Below are 20,000 nucleotides of genomic sequence, written 5' to 3'. Positions count from 1 at the left end.
TTCTGATGCTTTGTAAGAGAAGTTTGAATTGGATCTGGGATGAAAGTCTGGGAGTTGGTAGAATTCTCTAGAAGCACAGAAATTTACTTCTGATTTCTAGAAGGATTCCAGCCTCACCGAAAATACATCTCCTGGAACAGTAGGAACACATCTAATAAATCCGTTGAAGTATTTTCAGATGTAATGGTTAAACAGGAATAATCCTTTAGAGCACTACTGGGGTTGTGGTTGGCAATAGCGGTAAATGATTATTGTTGATCTAGAATTGCAGAGAAATATGTATTGATTTTCACAAGGAATGTTAGTGATGACTCTGCATGTTACTAAAAAGAGTCTGTGCAAAATGCTTTTGTTTATTCTTTATAGTATGGACGAACTCACCGGAGACCAAGTCCCCAACTCCACATCACAAAAATTTATTCAACAAGTTAAATTGCCGTGATTGGGCATGTCCTTTGGGAACTGCCCAGTGGGAAGGTGGATGGGTGGCTCTGCCTCCCCAACACCCCTTTGGAAAACTTTTATCTTCTTAGTATGCACAGAAAGACAGAAGTGAAACTCGGGAACACCAACGGGACTTATGCCCAGAGAGGCACTTTCCACGCAGATAATTTTTTGTACCAATGACTTCACAGTTTTGTCCTCAATGACAATATCAACATCACTTTGCCCAAGCTTAGTGTTGCCAAAAATATTAATCAATGCTTTCAATCAGATATCAAAGTCCTTTTGTGTTATGGAATGCAGCTCACCTTTTGTTGTGCAATTTTGAAACCCCTATATTTAATGGGTAAATGGAGTTGGAGAAACAAGTACTTTATATCTCATTCATTAGTGCTTGGTTTAGGATTCTTTCATTGATTTTGTGTTTTGAAATACAAATAACTTGCATATTATGTTGCTATAGGTGCCTTAATCAAGGAGTATTGAAAATTTAAGATGCAAATTTGTTCTCACTCAGAGTGAGTAAGTGAGTAAAGCAAGAGAAGTGGACTTTGTACATTACTTCTTTTTTATTATTATTATTTTATAAGCCATATATGCCATTCTGTTGATAAATTCAATCATACAAAATCTCTTGTCTAGTTTTGAGTTAGCTGAAAGAGCTGCATGAAGATTGAGGATGAGATAAAGGCCATAAAGAATAGGCAAAGCAGAGCTTGTCTATCTCCTTCGTGATTTATTGTGAAGTGAGCTTTTGGTGTGTTGTCGAATATTGGTGGAGGTTTGTTGACCTGATTCCAATACCTATATTCTGCATGTCTGCATATCCTTTTTTTTATGTGACTGATAGAATGACCAGGAATGGAATACAATGCAATTCATCTCATTCTCATTTGCTGTTTGTCTTTAGAGATGTATACAAGATTTTGGCATCAGTCCTGGGCTTAGTAAAAAAAACCTGTTGGAGAAGCGGAAATTGCTGAATGTGTAGAGAACTCGGAAGAGAGGGGTGGGAAGGTGGAGGAGGGAGGGAGTAAACTTCGAGAAGGATTTGGTTATGTCAGTCTGTAATGCAAAGGCTTCAGAGGAAATAGTCACTTGGACAAAGATTTTGATTGCAAGTCTAGCTCCCCTGGAAATCTGTCGTGTAGAATTGAGGAAGTTTCTAGAATGCTGGAATTGGAAAGCTTAGTTTTGAGATTGATTGATTGGTTGATTTGTTGCTTATTTCAGTTAATAGCTATTTCACAGACTTGATTAACCTTCTGTACTGGACATACAATGACCCTTAACATAGATTCTTAATCATGCCATCCCTTCAATGTATGTGACAAAGAGGCTTTTACAGTAAACAGTATATGAAATGGATGAATGATAAAATCAGTGACATTTCCCATGTGGCACTGCCATCTCAAAATGATTTAGAAATAACTTCATTGTATCAGCTCAAATAACCCAATGGAGATATGCCACAGTGTGGGAGTCTTAAAAGAATAATACCTGTTTTAGCTGCATGTTTATATGAAATGTAAAAAAGAGAAGAAAAATATTTTCAAGTCTTTGGGGTACAATGTCATGTGTAATTATTCTTTGTACATTGGCATTTGTACTTTTATCAACATATTCTCCTGAATCTGAAATCCAAAAGCAGTATTTAGCATACAAAATGTACAGTCCAAAATATTTGACATTCCGTGATTTTCTAGTATTGCAGATGTCTTTCACTCTACATTTTCCGAGTACCCGAATCTACCTTGGAGCGGACCATTAAGATCTGCCATCCCATTTATTCCGTCAAAAGGCTTTTGATTGTAGAAAGTTAGATTGTACACAGTGCAAAGGCTAATTGGGCTGGAGTACCTTCTATGGCTCCTATAGGAGATATGAGAGATATAAAGAAAATTCTGAGTTTTTTGATATGAGCAGAAATGTGTTGGTGAATGAGGTGATACTGGTGTTGCTGTAAAGAAATAGGTTTGCTCCAAAGTGGTGCAACCTTGTTGGGAACGACAGCTGGAGCTTTTTTTTTTTTTACAGATGGATAATGATGTATTTTACATGTTTATACTGTTGAATACTTATTGCAAAGGCAGATCAATAAAAAAAAAAAAGGAATTGAGGTTATGTAGAAGTTAAACTGATTCTCCAAATTTCAAGCAATTTGTTCTTTATATGATATGTAGCAAACCAAATGAGTATAGCAATATATTTTGTGGATTTAAATGTGATGCTCAGGACTTGAAAACATGGCATAGGAGTAATATATATCACGTTTATTTCTTTTAGTTATTAACTTTTAAGATTAAAATTGAAAAGGTGAGATGTTAGTGTGATATTTTGAGATGGTAAGTCATTTCAACTTGGTATTGGCTGAAGTTTTCATAACTGAAGTCACTCATGTTAGAATGCTGATCATAGATATGTTATGTACAACCACTGTTAAATATGCCTCTTTTGTTGGTGGAAGCACAGAGTATATTTGGCTATCTGGTTGTGAGCTATTCCCTTGCGACTCTGACACGGCTGCCTTTTGAACTTTTTTTTTTTTTTTTTTTTTTTTTTGTGTATTATTTTAACTTAGAATGAAGCCACCTGTTGGGAGAACACTCTGTTGTAGTTTGAATTTCATGAATTTTGGGAGCAAATTTGCAATGGTAATGTGTGCGTTACTTTGTTACTTTTTATGCCACTTATTTAGGTGCTGTTGTCCTCATTTATTTATGTATTTAATTTTAACGAGCTTGCATTGTAATGTGAAAGAATTACCTAATTGTGTTTTGTTGATTGTTATGATTTGCATATATTTCAAGCCTCTGAATCAGAGCTAAGGTTTTCCTTTTGTATCTGGGAATTCATTTTTCTGGGAACTTTTTTTTTTTCTCCTTTTTCTCTCTTTGATTCCAAGTTTTGATGAAGTGGAGGTGGTGAAGGAAACATGGAACCAGCAGTTGACATTTTATGACATTTTTAGAAAACTTTTACTTTCAGATACAGGCAATGTATATTTTTTTCTCTTCTCTCTTCCTCGCTATTCTTCATATATATCCATTTTTTCCTCTCTCCATTCTTTATCATTCTCTCTTTCCTCTCCATTCTTTATCATTCTCTCTTTCCTCTCCATTTTTTTTCATTCTCTCTTTCCTCTCCATTCTTTATAATTCTCTTTCCTCTCCCCATTCTTTATCATTCTCTCTTTATCTTCCTTTTTCCTTCTCTCATCAGTCTCCCTTCTTTTTCTCTCTCCTATGGTCCCTCTTCATTCTCTTCTTTTTATTTTTTCCTCTCATTTTCTGTGTCTATCTATTTGTCAGTCTGTCTCTGTAGCTGTCATTGTCTAATTATATCTCCATTCTCATTCTCTTGTCTCCTTTTCGCTACTTTTTAAATTATTATTATTATTATATATTTTTTCACCCCCTTTCTCCCCCTATCATTGTGCCATCCCTCCGCCCCACTCCCTTACACACACACTAAGAGATACTCGTTGAAGGAATGAGGGAAGTAACATAGAAGTTGATAAACTGCTATTGAGGAGAACCACTTCACTGGCCAGAGGTTCATTTGGTTTTGTTGTTTTCAATGCGTGTCGGGTCTCTACACATTAGGGCTGTACCGGAGAATGCCAGTGGGTCAAGTGGGTGAAATGGGATGTGTTTGTCTTTTATTTCTTTCTCTTTCTGTTTTTTTATTCTCTTTAAGTTTTTTTTTTCTCTCTCTCTGTCTGTCTGTCTCTCTCTGTCTGTCTGTTTCTCTCTGTCTGTCTGTTTCTCTCTCTGTCTGTCTGTTTCTGTCTCTGTCTGTCTGTCTGTCTGTCTGTCTGTCTGTCTGTCTGTCTGTCTGTCTGTCTGTCTGTCTGTCTGTCTGTCTGGTCTGTCTGGTCTCTGTCTCTGTCTCTGCTCTGTCTGCTCTGTCTTCGTCTGTCTCTGTCTGTCTGTCGTCTTCTGCTCTGTCTCTCTCTCTCTCTCTCTCTCCTCTCTCTGTCTCTCTCTGTCTCTCTCTCTGTCTCTCTCCTCTCTGTTCTCTCTCTGCTCTCTCTCTCTGTCTGTCTCTCTCTCTCGTCTTCTCTCTTCTTCTCTCTCTCTTCTCTCTCTCTCTCTCTCTCTCTTCTTCTTCTCTCTCTCTCTCTCTCTCTCTCTTTTCTCTCTCTCTCTCTCTCTCTCTCTCTCTCTCTCTCTTCTCTCCTCTCTCTCTCTCTCTTCTCTCTCTCTCTCTCTCTGTCTCTCTCTCTCTCTCTCTCTCTCTCTCTCTCTCTCTCTCTCTCTTCTCTCTCTCTCTCTGTCTCTCTCTCTCTCTCTCTCTCTGTCTGTCTGTCTGTCTCTCTCTCTGTCTCTCTCTCTGTCTCTCTCTATCTCTCTTTCTCTTTCTTCCTATTAATTATCTATCTATCGCTCTCTCGTTCTCTTCACCCTTCTCCTTTTTCTCTCGGCAAGAAGAAAAGAAGTTCGTTTGTGTCAGGGATCTTGACGGGTTTGCAGTGCGCGAGCGAGCTGCGGGTCTTGAGTTTTGTATGCAGCACTTGTGGCGAAGAATGCGCGTGAGTGTCTTTGCATTGCCGTCGGCCCAAGGACTGGCAGGGACCCGAGGAGAACGCTCGCGAACACGCAGGAAAGTGGAGTTGTTTATGAAGGCGAAATTCATCTTTTATTATTATGGGCAGGAAGCAATTAATAAATAAAGATGCTGATGATGGTGCAGTCGGTTGTAGATCGGCGAACACACAGAGACGACCATTACGTGTGTAAACACAGACATAGTAACAGTCGGATACAAGCACACACGCACGCGAGAGAGAGAGAGAGGGGGGGGGGGGAGAGAGAGAGAGAGGAACCGAAACAAAACCAAAGGTCAAATCTGGCTGCTCTCCGACTCAAGTCAGCAGGGACAGCGTCAGCGGGAATGTCAAGCACTGGAAATGATTATTTGGAAATTTAAGCAGGCCGAATGAAGGAAACGCGGGGGACACGGACGACGTGAGCATTTCCTTGAGCTGCAACGCGGCGGCTTGCAGGAACAGGAGCAAGCATTTCTGAGACGGAAATCGCGGCCGAGATTCTGGTCGTCTGCTAAGAAGCCGCCAATTGGTCTTGGGCGATGGGCAGCTTTGTTTAGTTTTTGTCACGTTGTTGTGACAGTAATTGCGGTTATATATTATTATTATTATTATTATTATTATTATGATTATGTCATAATCGTTACAACTATCATCATCAGTCACCGCCGCCGCCAACAGTGATAATTGTCGAAACAACTGGAACCATCACTCACTACCTTGTTTTACGTCCTGGTATTACTGTTGTCAAAGAGCCGCATGCAAATTTGCGTGGAAATTCTGCATCTACAGAAAGAATGAACGTGTTCTCTGCACCCACTCTAGTGTCCTGCCCTCACGCGTGTAGGTGTGTATGTGTGGGTCGCCGTAGGCAGGTGGGGAGAGGGCACGGGGGGATTGTTATTGTTTATTGTTGTTTTGGGGCGTTATGGGTCGCTGTCACATCCGTCATACACTTGTTAGGAAAGTCGAGGGATTTTCGCCATTCAGTGCTGTCATTACTTTTTTTCCTCGTTATCTTTATCAAATTTGGTCCTTCATATTTTTTCGCCAGGTGAGAATTTTACCTTGGGCCTCCAGGTGAAATTTCAAGTATATTCGTGCATAAATATCAGGTGTCACGTACCAGACGGTATTCTGCTCAGTGCATTTGAGTGGCAGTATTGAGCACAGTGTACATTTCCCGTGGTATCGAGTACCAACAGGGTGGGTCGGGTAGGAATGTCTGGGCTGGGCGGTGCCAAGGTCACGCTGTGCCTCTGTGTGTGTGTGTGTGTGTGTGTGTGTGTGTGTGTGTGTGTGTGTGTGTGTGTGTGTGTGTGTGTGTGTGTGTGTGTGTGTGTGTGTGTGTGTGTGTGTGGAGAGAGAGAGAAAGAGAGGGAGAGGGGTGGGGTCAGAGGCATCCTTACCATCAATTCCATTATGGATACCAACCAACAATAAGTGTAAATACGTTTTCGGAAATCCCAAGCAGGAGGGCTGGCGAGAAGTTCGAGGAGGGGGCTGAGGTGAGACGGCGGAGGGGGGGGGGTGTCAATAGCAGGTCTTCAAGGCAAACTAAGGAGGGTCAGCTGCTGCGGGTGACAAGCCATCCATTGGAAATTCCTGCTTTTTTTCTTTCGTTTTCCCTGTTAAAAGCATGCTGAGGTTGGAGTGGCGCTGCCCATCGTGGCGGAGGCTGATGTGAAGGACACGGAGGCCAGAGAGAAAGGAAGGCAAAAGAGGAAAGAGGGAGAGAAGGGATGGCAAAGAGGAGAGAGAGAGAGAGAGAGAGAGAGAGAGAGAGAGAGAGAGAGAGAGAGAGAGAGAGAGAGAGAGAGAGACGGAAACGGAAAGTGGATGGAAAAAGGCAACTATAAATAAACGAAGAAGAGAGGGATGAACTGCATTCCAGCTGGGCCACGGCAGCATGTGATAGAAAAATTCTGCATTTTTTTCTTTATTATTTTTTGTCAGATAATAGACGAGGACAGCGAATGAGGTCATAGTTTTACATGATTTATTTCGGTCTCCAGTCCAGTGGCATTGAATATAGCACGTCGATGACATGATACCGGCGTGTCTTGCATTAATGTGGCTTTGTGCTGTTGTCACCATTAGCTTTAAGTGTTATCTTCATTGCTGTTATTATTTATCATCATTGTTATTGCCATTGGCATTAGCAAGCATTGCTATCGCACGCACGCGCACGCACTCACACGCACGCGCGCACACAGACGCATACACACACACAAGCAAACAAACACGAAGTTCGACCTAATGTCGTGTACGTAGTGTACGCCTCTCGTACAGGTCAGGGACGTTCACGCAGATGAATCCCTGCCTACGCACGTGGACTATTATGAGGAATGGAAATGAAACTTCAGGATCAGTTGCCGACGTCGGTCTGTGCATTTCGATTGGTTGGATGTTGCTGAGGTCATGACGCCTTCCTTCCTGACCCTCCGCTCCCCCCTTCTCGCTTTCCGTCCATCCTCCCTCCACGTCCCTCCTCCTCTCTTCCGTTGCTGCCTTCCTCTACCTCTCTCCCTCTCCCTTAACTTCCACCCCCTCTCCTCCCTCCTCCCTCCACCCCCGTGCGTGCGTGCGCTGCTTGGTAGGCTAGCTAGCGGTCGAAGGTGGAGGGAGGGTGGGAGGGAGGGAGGGAGGGGTGAGCGGGGCTGCCGGATGAATCACGAGTTGGGAAGCCAGAGAAGGGCGCCGGAGTTCGATGCGAATGGGAGGGGAAGGGAGGTCTTTTGGGGACTAGAAAAGGAGGGAGGGAGACAGACAGACGGACGATGTTGGAGCTGAGAATACCACTCCACAGAACTGCGATATCTCCACGCGCAGGTCAGCATGGGAGGGCAGGTCAGGTCAGGTCACCATTTGTGCATCCCACTCTCTCTCCTCCCCTCTCTCTTTTCCTTTTCATCCTGCTCTGCTCTACTCCCGTCTCTTCTCCCCTCTCAACTTTCCTTTTGTCTCGTCTCTCCTCTCCTCTTTTCTTCACTTCTCTTCTCTTTTCTCCTCCTTTCTGCCCCTTGCCTGTGTTTCCTCACTGTTGTTTAGTCAGTAGATTCACGGCGATTAACCCAAAGGCACGCAGGGAAAATATGAAGGAAGGGAAGAGGATGTATAGTAAGAAAGGGAGATGAAAGGAAGGGGAGAGAAGAAATTCAGAGGACTTGGGAGAAGATGAGGAGGGACAGGGAAGGTATGCAGGAAGAGGAATGAGAGAGGCGCGAGGAGTAGGAGGGATGAGGAGGGAGAAAGGAGAAGAATGTGCAAGAAGTGAGGGATCAGGAGAAAGAGCAGGTGCAGGAGGCAGGAGGAAGGGGAGGTAGAGTAAAAGTGATGAAACAAAAGAAATAGAAGCCGGAAGAGGGTGGGCAAGTAGGAATAGGAAGAAATGAGAAAGAAGTGAGGGAACAGAAGATATAAGATATTCCCGAAGAGGAAGAATATAAGAGAAAAAATGATGAGCAGGAGAAATAGAAGATGCAGGAGGGAGGAGGACAGGGGGATAGGAAGAGGAAGAAAACGACTGAGTGATGGAGAAAGAGAAATAAGAGACGCGGGAGGCAGGGAGGTGGGTGGGCGATGGAGGGGTCGGGTACGGGGGGCGGTGCGCGAGGAACGTAATGCCGGCCGTAATTGGGAAGCTAAACGAGTTAACGATCGTTTGGCAGTCGCGTTGACCCCGGCGGAATCCCTGGCGAGGGACGGCACCTGATTGGTTGTTGACCCCTCGGGAGGTGGGGGGTAGGGGATGGGAGGGAGAGGAGAGGAATAAAGGGGATCGAGGGAAGAGATAGGGATAAAGGGGGCGAGGAGAGGAGGGGAGGAACAAAGGGGATGGGGGAGAGAGAGGAGTATATAAAGGGGGTGAAGAGAGAGACGAATAGGGATAGGAGAGGAAGAGAGGAATAAAGGGGTGAGATGGGAAAGTAGATCAGTGGAATGGGAGTTAGATAGAGATGGCGCTTTAAAGAAGAATAGAGAGAGAGAGAGAGAGAGAGAGAGAGAGAGAGAGAGAGAGAGAGAGAGAGAGAGAGAGAGAGAGAGAGAGAGTTATGAAGCAAGCATTGAAGCAATCAGGCAAGCGATAGAGATTGACAGACAATTTGGAAAGGGAGCGTGATTGGTAGGTAGGCGGGGGGGGGGGGGGGTCAGAGGCAACAACTCATTCCCTCTGGATTAAGCCGGGGGGGGGGGGGGGTTACGAACAACTTTTGGGAATGAGGGTAAAAAAATATGTATATAATGTAAAAGAAGCAGGAGGAGGTGATAAAGGGGGCATAAAAATAGAGAAAAGAGAACATGACTTACGAAGAAGAGAAAAAAAATCAAGAACAAGGATAATGAGGAAGAGGAGGAAGCATCAGGGAAAAAAAACATGATTAAGCTTCCAAGTAATCGCTCATTTGCCCCAACTCCGGCTGGGATGAAGGAGAACGGGAAGAGAAGGAGAAGAGGAGACAAGAGGAGAGAGAATAGACCGCGTCCAAGAAACGGGGGAGAAGGAAGCGAAATCGGGTCCAGTCGCGGAGTCCCGGCCGTTGTGCGCATCGGGATGGTCGTCCAGCCTGGCAAATCATCTTTTTTATCTTCTCTTTCTAAAGTTGTTCATCGTCGGTTCATATTCGGTTATTTACTCTTCGGATATTCGGTTGGGTTTGCCTTTCTTCAGCTCTTTGTCCTTCTCCAGTTATATATTTGTTTTCTCTCTTCATTCACTTTTTGTGTTCACTTTTGGCCTTTTTGAGCATTTTTTTTTTCTTATTTTTGTTTATATTTTTCTTTGCTGCTTCGGTTTTCACCTTTTTGTATTTCTTCGATTATTCACCTTTTGTCTTTCCAGAGTTATTCACTTCTCGCCTTGCTTAATTTGTCTCTGCGTGTCGCCATGCGCTCCATTCGACAAGCCCTGAGCAGGGTCGGGATTCAAGTGTCGGCTCCTCATCCCCCCCCCCGTGTTTTTCGGTTCGCGGGGACGCCGACCTTCTCATTTTTGGGGGGTGGGGGTGGAGGCTGTAATGTTATTAGGAGCCTCAAAGAGACTCTGGAGATGGCTTCTTGGGAGGGGAGGAGGGGATGCTGGGTCCGTGCTAAATGCTGTTAGGGTTTTGGTGTTGTTGCGCTCGCCATCATCGGTGCACTAAGCTAGTCTCGGCGCGGATTGTAAGTTTTATCGGGAGAGGAGGACGGATGTAACTTTTTTATGAGTGCGGGCACTTTCACGCAGCCCTTCCTACCAGCACTTGCTCACGTACGCGCGCGCGCGCACACGCACGCACTTACACACACACACACACACACACACACACACACACACACACACACACATACACACAAACCTACACACATACTTACACACACACACACACACTTGCACACACACACACTTGCACACACACACACACACACTTACACACACACACTTACACACACACACTTATACACAAACACACACTTATACACAAACACACACTTATACACAAACACACACTTATACACAAACACACACTTATACACACACACACACTTACACACACACACACACTTATACACACACACACTTATACACACACACACACTTATACACACACACACACTTACACACACACACACTCTCTCCCTCTCTCTCCTCTCTCTCTCCTCTCTCTCTCTCTCTCCTCTCTCCTCTCTCCTCCTCCTCTCTCTCTCTCTCGTCTCCTCTCCCTCTCCCCTCCCTCTCCCCCTCCCTCTCTCCCCTCTCTCTCCCTCTCCTCTCCTCTCCTCCTCCTCCCTCCCCCTCTCTCTCTCTCTCTCTCTCTCTCTCTCTCTCTCTCTCTCTCTCTCTCTCTCTCTCTCTCCCTCTCCCTCTCCCTCTCTCCTCCAGCGCGAGGTCAATTATCCGTGTCCCTCGTCGCGCATTATGCCAACGTCTTGGCGGAGTTGTGCGGCGGCGACGGTGGATGTTAATCAGTTACAGGATAATTTGCATAATTTAAGTTTCGAGGAACAGGTGCGTGTGTGTGTTGTGGCTGTGCATTTCGTACGAGCTTCTGTACGTTTTTGTGTCTGTGTGCGGGACACCTGTGGCTGATGGAGCACGCCGCAGCCGAAAGACAAGGAGATGGGCGGGCAGGTGGGAGGGCCAAAGGTGTGCTAACAGGTGTGCAGAAAGGGAGCGGGCAGAGCGGACGCTAAAAAAGGGAACCCGGGGAACCACGAGAGAGAGAGAGAGAGAGAGAGAGAGTGTGTGTGTGTGTGTGTGTGTGTGTGTGTGTGTGTGTGTGTGTGTGTGTGTGTGTGTGTGTGTGTGTGTGTGTGTGTGTGTGTGTGAGTGTGTGTGTGTGTGTCAAGTTGAGTTTTTTACTCTCTCTGTTTGGGTTCCGCTGATTTTTCTTTCGCGTAGGAATCGGGAAATGTTTGGCGTATCAGGTGAGCGGAATATGTTTCACTTTTTTCATTTAGGATTTGCTGATTGCTTCTGTAAAGTTTTTTTGCCGCTTAAGCTTCTCTGTTTTTTTCTTTTTTTGTGTGTGTGTGTGGTCGAGATGTTACCAGGAATTGAGCTGAATGTTACTCAGATGTTTTTCCTACAATGTTGCCGTTAAATCATTTTTTTCTTGTGGTGGCGAGGAATTACCAGGAACTTAGCACTAGAATATTTTCCAGTAATTTTACCGTCGGGGCCGACGAGGTCGATTTGCCTGGCCTCCCGCATCGCGCTCTCGGAAGGATTTCCATCGAAGGAGAAAAGTCGCCGGCGGAGGCAAGGGGCATCCGCGGAATTGGCTGCTGACGTCATCCCGGTGTTGCGACGCGGCCGTAATGAGCGGCGGCGCTGGCGATTGGACGGATGTTGCCATTACGGTCCGGTCTCGCTCTCGGTGATGTCTTGGAGGGAGGGGGACTCGGTATCCCGGAGCAGGGGGAGGGGGAGGGGGTGGTGGTGTTGGGAGGGTGGTGGTGACGTCGGTGACGGTGCTGGTCGTGGTGATGGTAACGGTGGTGCTGGTAGAGGTGATGACGATAGCGATAATAATTATGTTGACAGTCGAGGTGATCCCGTTTGTGTTCCTTGCCTTGATTTTGTATTGCTTCATCCCGTACATCAAGTTTTGCCTATCATTCTCTCTCCCTCCTTCCTTCCTTCCCTCCCTCCCACGTTCCCTCCATCCCTCTCCTCTCTTTTCCTTCTCTTTCTATCCCCCCCTCCCCCGACTTGTATCTCGCACGTGCCATCAGTTCTCATCCCGTAGGCTGTCGACGTGGCTTCGATATTGATCCTTTTACGCATTCTGGTCCTGTTGTCTCCGCTTTTCGTTATCTGTTCTTCATTATACGGTTATTTGTTTTCGTTGTCGTGATTTCCTCTTTACGTCCTGTTTCGTCCGGTCATCGATTTCTCTCCTCCATTTTCTTCTTGCTCTTCGTTCTTCCCTGTCCTCTACCACGTCATCTTTATTGTCTTCTACATCATCCTTATCCGCGAAAAGACTGACATGAAAGAGATAATAGGCAAGGAAGAGAAAATATGCGAGGAAATATGAGAATAAGAAGGGATGGAAAACAAATGATGATAAAGGGAGAAGGGGAGATGAGGAAAGGAAAGAGAAGAGAGAGGCAGGAGCTGTTAACAAAAGTGAGGAGGGAGGGAGAGAGAGGGTGAGATAAAAGAGAAGAGAGAGGAGGAGAGAGAAGCGAAACGAAAGGTAGGAGGTAGAGAGAAGGGGAGATAGAAAGAGAGGAAGAGAGAACAAAAGAGAGGAGATACGAGAGAAAGCGAGAAGGAAAACGACCTCCCACTGCAGGGTATCAGGTGAGCGCTGGGTCATGTGTGTGCTTGTGTGAGCCAGTCTGTTTTGAGCGTGTTCGGATTGGATTTGCTGGGACTACTATTTTTTCCTCGGTTTTATTGTTGTTGTTGTTGCTTTTGCCTTTGCTGTTATTGTCAAGGCTAGTACTGTTCTTGTCGTTGTCTCTGAGGGTGATTCGGTCACAGAGCTGAATTAGGAATATTTGATTTTTTTCTTTTATAGAAATGCTTGCTTGCCCATTCATTCTCTGCCATCTCCTTGGTTATGATGGCTCCTTCGCGAATTCTTTCTTTATTTCCATCTCTTCTCCCCTCTCACCGACAACTCCATGCGTCCCCTCTTTTTCTCTGCTCCCCCCCCCCCTTACCCCTCTAGTTGCTTATGGGACGAGGCGAGGAGTGCGGGAAGTGAGAGAAAGGGTTCAATAGTGAAAATAGAACAACACAGGCTTGATGCTTTTACCAGCCTGTCTCTGAGGAGGGGGAGGGAGCGGTTGCAGAGGAGAGACAGTGGGGGAGGAGGCGGGGATGGTGGGGAGGGGATAGGAGGAGGGGAGGGATGGTGGGGAAGGGGGAGTAAGGAGAGGAGGGAGGGGGTTTTGGTGGAGGAAGGGGAATGATTCAGGGAGATGCATGGGAGAGAGGGAATTCACGGAGAGGGGGGGGAGGGGCGGTAAGGAGAGCAGGAGACGGTGGGGGGAGGGAGAAGTGGGGAAGGGGGGGGTCTAAATGCAACCGCACGTCGGCCACGCGATGACGGCGGTTGCGGCCGAGCCCCACGTGGAGAAGAGCTCTCCTGCCTTGTTATTTTTTCTATGTATATTCCGTGTGTGTGGGAGGAAGGTGGGGGGGGGGGCTGGACGTGTAATGCAAGGTTGGCGAAAAACGTTTGGAGGAAGAGGAAGAGGAGGAGGAGAAGAAGAAGAAGAAAAGTGGCAAGGGATGAAGTCGCGGGCGTGTTGATTATCGTGTTAGTTATATTGATAGTCTGTTGTTTGGTAATGATGATATGAATGCCAGGGTTTGTAGCGATACTGAAGACAAATTGGCAGTAGGTATGACAAGTACAGCATTAAAAGAAAGAACATGCAAATGCCAGAGGATTGACCCAGTAATTCGAGTGCCTCCATCCTCCCCTCCCCTCCTTCCCTCCCTTTTCTCCCGTCCCCTCGCCTCCCCTCTTCCCCAGCCGGACAGAAATGCAAATCAGTTGACACGAACGTTGGCCGCAGCAAAGAAGCACATAATGGCTTCATCAATTAAGTGGCGAAGAGTTGACTTGACGTGGCACCCTCACCTCTCTCTCCCCTCTCCCCTCTCCCCCCTCTCATCCTTCCCTGGTCTCTCCTTCTGACCCTTGCTCTTGCCCTCCCTTTTGCTCTCTTGCCATCCTCCTCCATCGCTTCCTCCCTTCCCTCCCCCCTTCCCTCCTCTCATCCTCCTCCTCTAAACTCTCGTTCCTCACTTCCTCTCCTCCTCCTCCTCCTCCTCCTTTCTCTCCCCTCTTCCTCTCCCCCCCCCTCCTCTTCCACCCCCCCTTCTCAGATTCCTCTTCCCCCCTCCTCTTCAGATTCCTCTTCCCCCCCCCCTCCTCCTCCTTCTCCTCCTCTTCCCTCCTCCTCCTCCTTTTCCTCTTCCTGTTCCCTCCTCCTTTTCCTCTTTCTCTTCCCTCCTCCTCATCCTACCCCTCCCCTTTCCACCCTCTTCTTCCTCCTCCCTTCTCCACCCTCTTCCTCCTCCTCCCTTCTCCTCCACCCTCTTCCTCCTCCCCCCATCACCCTTCCCCCTCCTCCTCCTCAGCTCTCATACCTCCCCCCCCCCCCCGGACTTCGGGGTCACGCCCTTGATCACGTCTTTGGGCCTCCTTAAGATGGCGGTGTTGAGCATCAGCAGCTCCCGGGCGGACTGGCCCTCGCGGCTCTCTCTCTCTTTCTCGCCTTCACTTTCTCCTCTGTTTTCTGTGTTCGTTTGTGTTTTTTTGTTTTTTTGTTTTTTTTTTAGATTTATTTATTTTCCCCCTTCCTATGTATATATATATATATATATATATATATATATATATATATATATATATATATATATATATATATATATATATATATATATATATGTATATATATATATTATATATATTGCTTTCTCCTTTTCTATTTTCTCTCTTTTGTCGTAGGTCTTCCTCTTCTCTGCCTTTTTTTTCTCTCTCTGTTTTCTCTCCCCTCTTAGTTCTCTCTTCAGTTCGCCCCTCTCTTAATATTCTCACTCCCCTACTCTCATTTTCCACTCTCCTCTTCTTTCTTTCCGTCTTTCTGTCTTTCGCTCCCCTTTTCCCTATTCCCCTTCTCCGCCCTCCTCGTTCTCCCCTATTTCCTTCCGTCCCTCTTCCGCCGTCACTCCCATTTCCCCTCGGGTTTCCTCTTCTCTCCTTCCCCAGCTGTCTTTCTCCCCCTTTCCTCCTCACTTCATTCCCCACTTCTCTCTCACTACCCTCCTTCCATCTCTCTCTCTCTCCTCCTTCCCTCCCTCCCTCCGCCTTCCATTTCCCCTCACTCTCTCTCTTCCTCTCCTGTTTCCCCCATTTTCTCCCCATTCCCCACTTCTCCCTCTCCCTCTTTCGTCCTCTTCCCTCTGCCCACTTCCCTCCCCCCCCCCATGCCACACGTAAAACGCCGGCAGTAATTCCAATCGCTTTTCCTCCGACGCCGAGCCCGGGTTGCGGATGTGGCCGTGTCATATCCGATCGACCATTTGCCGTGATAGATGCGCCGGGGTCTGTGCATTGGCCCCGGAATAATGAATACGAGAAAAAAAAAGGCTGCTGGTATGTGGACGGACTCAGAACGGAACGATTGCTAATGGTGTTAGGTGGTGTTGGTGTTTTGTTGTTGTTGTTGTTGGTTGTATTTGTTTATTTTTTGTGCGTATGTGTTATCGTATTTTTTGTTTGAGGTCTTGCATTTTTATATGTACATGTTTTCTTTCTTTCTCTTTTCAGGTATGTTTATGAGCTTGGATTCCGGTTGTTATAGAGGAGGCGAGGTGGTAAGACAGGGTAATATGCAGAGATAATTGAAAAGGTAAGCAGTGAAACGCAAAGTTTTGAAGAGCATAATTGACAAGGAGAAAGGGAAAGAGAAGAGAGACGCTAAGAGGCGGGGGTAAAGAAGGAACACGAGAGATGGCCTTAGTGTGAGAGACCGAAAGAGGAGAGAGAGAGAGAGAGAGAGACAGAAAGAGAAAGAGAGAGTAGAAATGCAGTAAGAGGCGAGCCTAAGGAGAGAGCCCAGAGAAAGTGCCACAGCGGGGAATAGACAAACAGATGGAGAAAAGTGCCAAGGAGAGATTGACAGATCCTCCGACGGCCATAGAGATTGATTCACTACCTTCCCAACAGCGACACCCCCCTTCATCGTCCCCCCCCCCTTCCCTTTGAACGCCAATAGCAACTGCGTAGGACTCTATCCAGAACGCGCCCCTCTGACGTAACCTTTGTAAAATCACAGGTATAACTATGGATAAAAAAAAAAAAGAAATGTACGGAATCAGAAAGGAGACGTTGAATAGATAAATGTGTAAAAATGAAAATGTCACCTTTAACCCCCCCCCCCCTCCTACCCTCCCTCCCTTCCGCCCGTCCTCTGTGGCACGGCAGAAGTAGCGGCGCCGTGCTTTCTCTCGTCGTCCCTTGAGCCTCGTCTCCTCGACCATTGTGAGTCTCTGCTTCGTCTCCATCCCCCCCCAGCCACCCCCTGCCCTTCCCCCGTGTGTCGTTTCCTCCGCCCCCTCCCCCCCTCCACCCGCGCCCCAGGCTTCCTTTAGCATGCTAAGTGGCGGCGAGGAGGGAGGGGAGAGAGGAGGGGCCCTGCATGCCCTATACCCACCGCCCCCTCCGCCCTTCCCCTTCCTTCCGGCCCCTCTCCTTCGTTCCTCCATCCCTCGACCCCCTCCCCTCCGTGCCTGCAAGCATTATCTTAAACCGTTCTTGCAGCGCGACACTCTTGCTCTCGTTTGTGCTATCGCGGAGGGCATATTCACGTGGGATGGCCCTCGTGCTTCTTTTTCTCCTCCTCCTCCTCCATATTCTTCTTTCATATTGTTTGGCTTATTCTTTTTCCTTTGTCCCTCCCCTCCATTTGTTTCTCAGGATTTCTTTACATTCCTGTTAAAATTGTCTTTAGCCCAAATTTTCATGTATGATCTGATGAGGCGAGGTTCATTGTGTGTGTTTATCATTCTGTATGTATGTATGATCAAATGGCGACCCCATATATAAATGGGATAAAGCTAAGAAGAAGAAGATACACACACACACACACACACAATATATATATATATATATATATATATATATATATATATATATATATATTGTGTGTGTGTGTGTGTGTGTGTGTGTGTGTGTGTGTGTGTGTGCGCGCGCGCGCGCATATATATAATTTCTTTGTGTATTTGCACATGTATATCGTATGTGTGTGTGTGTGCACATGTATCGCGGAGGGCATATATATACACATACATACTTTGTATGTATGTGCACAGTTGTTTTGTATGTGTCTGCGTATTTGCACATGTATTTTTGTGTGTGTTTATGTGCACATGTATGCGTGTGCGTGTGCGTGTGTATGCGTGTGCGTGTCTTTGTGCGTGTGCGTGTCTTTGTGTGTTGTGTGTGTTGTGTGTGTGTGTGTGTGTGTGTGTGTGTGTGTGTGTGTGTGTGTGTGTGTGTGTGTGTGGTGTGTGTGTGTGTGTGTGTGTGTGCGCCATGCGGCGGATGTCGACAGAAATTGTGGAGTTTGGATGCGACGTTGGGGGGGGGGGGTATTGCAGGCCCCCATAATGGCCGGATGACCTCATTAGGCCTGGCATGAATGAGGGAGGAGAGGGGAGAAGGGCGCCGGGAGGCGGGGGGGGGGGTAGGAGAGGAGGCATGATAGGGGGAAATGGAGAGGGATTGAGAAGTGTGAGAACAGGTGAGGAGAGAGAGAGAGGAAGAGGAAAACTAGAGGAGAAAGGATAAGGGAGAGGAGAAACGAGGAAGGGAGGAACGGAGAAAGGGGGTGAGGGCGAGGAGAGAATAAAAGGGGAAATGACGTGAGGATGGCTGAGGATATGATGGTAAAGATGGGAAGAGAAAAGGGGAAAAGAGGCGATAGGAGAGAGAGCAGAGGGGAAAGGAGAGAGGAGGGAGATAGGTGTTCGTATAGGTATTGCGAAGTGGGAGAGGGGGAGGTAGAGGGGGAAGCGTGTCAGTATAGCAGTTCGGTAAGGGTGGAGGTTGATTTTGCAAGGGAATGTGCTCCATTCTGTCGGCTAAATGTCTGTTAGTGCAGGTGATTAGATCCGGGTCGATTTTGCTGGATCCCCTCCCTTCACTCTTCTCTTCTCTTCTCTTCTCTTCTCTTCTCTTCTCTTCTCTTCTCTTCTCTTCTCTTCTCTTCTCTTCTCTTCTCTTCTCTTCTCTTCTCTTCTCTTCTCTTCTCTTCTCTTCTCTTCTCTTCTCTTCTCTTCTCTTCTCTTCTCCCCCTCCCCTTCCCCTTTCCGTTTGGCGGAGGACGAGGGCTTTCTAGCCCCTTTGTTGTGTCTGAGATCGACTTTATATGCATGTAGATTATTTTGGAGAGAGAGAGAGAGAGAGAGAGAGAGAGAGAGAGAGAGAGAGAGAGAGAGAGAGAGAGAGAGAGAGAGAGAGAGAGAGGGCAAGAAAGAGAGAGAGGGAGAGAATAGGCATAACGAGAAAAAGAGGAAATTTCGACAAATTGTTGCCGAGAAGCCCCTGATGAAAGAACCGGCAGCGGAGGCCGACAACGCTCATTATAAGAAAATCCCAGCGGATCAAGGAAGAGGAGGAGGAGAAGGGGGGAAGGGGAGAGGGAGAGGGGTCGCGTCGTCTCTGGTGGTGACAAGACTCTTGTAGCATCTTCATCTGGAATGTAATGTTTCGAGGTCTCTCTCTCTCCTCTCTCTCCTCTCCTCTCCTCTCCTCTCCCCTCCCTCTCTCTCTTTATCTTTATCTTTATCTATCTATCTATGTATTTATCTATGCGTGTATGTATGTATATATATATTTATCTTTGCATCTTTTGTTTTCTTAGTGTTTCTGTGTCTGCCTCGTTTACACTCCCTCTCTCTATCTATCTATATCTCTCCCTCTCTTCTCTCCATCTCCCTTTTCCTTTCTCTCCCCCTCTCCCTTTCCTTGCTTCTCATTTGCGCAGGATCTCCCTCTTTCTCTCAGAATATATTGTTTGTACAATTCATTTCCGCGCATGGTCAAAATGGGCGTGACATCTTTTTCACGTGCCTGTTGTGTAGATAGGTGTGTTCTTTCTCCTCCTTTCTCTTTTCTTTTCCCTCTTCCTCTCCCTCTCCCTCTCCCACCCCCACTCCCTTTCAACGCGTCTACCCCCCCCCCCCCTTTCTCCCTCACTGTCCCTCTCCTCATTTTCCAACCTGTCACCCAGACATCCCTTGTCTCTCCCCCTTATTCCCTGTCCGCATTAGCATTTTTCTGTGATTTGTACAGCATTGTAACGGAAATGTGTCGTGTGAGAGGTAGAGAGGCAGGCCGGCAGGCAAGTAGGAAAACAAACGAGGGAAGCAAGAGAGCGAGAGAAGAAAGATGAAATAAATCCAGGAATAAAAAAACGGGGGGAAAAACAAGAATGAGAGCTCAGCTGCCACATCTACCTTTCGTCCCAATGAGAACAGAGCGAGAGTGAGTGGGCGTGAGTGGGTGAATGAGTGGGTGGGCGGGAGAATGAGTGAGTGTGAGTGGGTGAGGGGCGTGAGTGAGTGAGTGGGAGTGATTTGAGTGTGTCTTCCTATAAGACCGATGTCCAGAGAACAGGGTTATTGACGTCCCCTCGTTCTAACAGCACGATGCTCAGGTTACCCTCACGCAGCTCCCTCTCCCCCTTTCAGCTCCCTCCCCTTCTGATGAAATAGAGATTAAGCGTGGATAAAGTGGATTGGATAAAGATATAGATTTAGTGATAAAGCTGAAAGTTTTTCATTTTCCAAACAATTTTCACTCTCGCTCTCTCTCTCTCGCTCTCGCTCCTTTGTCCGCCTGTCAAAATGTCTTCCTCCTCTCCCTCCCCCCCCTCCTCCTCCCTTCTCTCCCCCCTCCTACCTCTGTCTACGTCTCTGCATTGCAATCTGATCAGCTGTCATGAATCTGCATGGCAAGACAGAGACGGTATTTCGAGATGGACTCCGTGC

The 20,000-nt window shown here is 46.8% G+C and overlaps 1 protein-coding gene across 2 annotated transcripts in view; it reads left to right on the top strand.

Annotated features, from left to right (window-relative positions):
- Window positions 1–20,000, top strand: part of LOC119595112 (amyloid-beta-like protein) — a 90,283-nt gene that overhangs the window by 859 nt on the left and 69,424 nt on the right. The window lies entirely within an intron of this gene.

This window comes from Penaeus monodon, chromosome 35, assembly GCF_015228065.2.
Source record: "Penaeus monodon isolate SGIC_2016 chromosome 35, NSTDA_Pmon_1, whole genome shotgun sequence".
Lineage (NCBI taxonomy): Eukaryota > Metazoa > Arthropoda > Malacostraca > Decapoda > Penaeidae > Penaeus > Penaeus monodon.
Note: the sequence above shows the minus strand (reverse complement) of the source record. Positions and strands in the feature narration are given on the sequence as shown.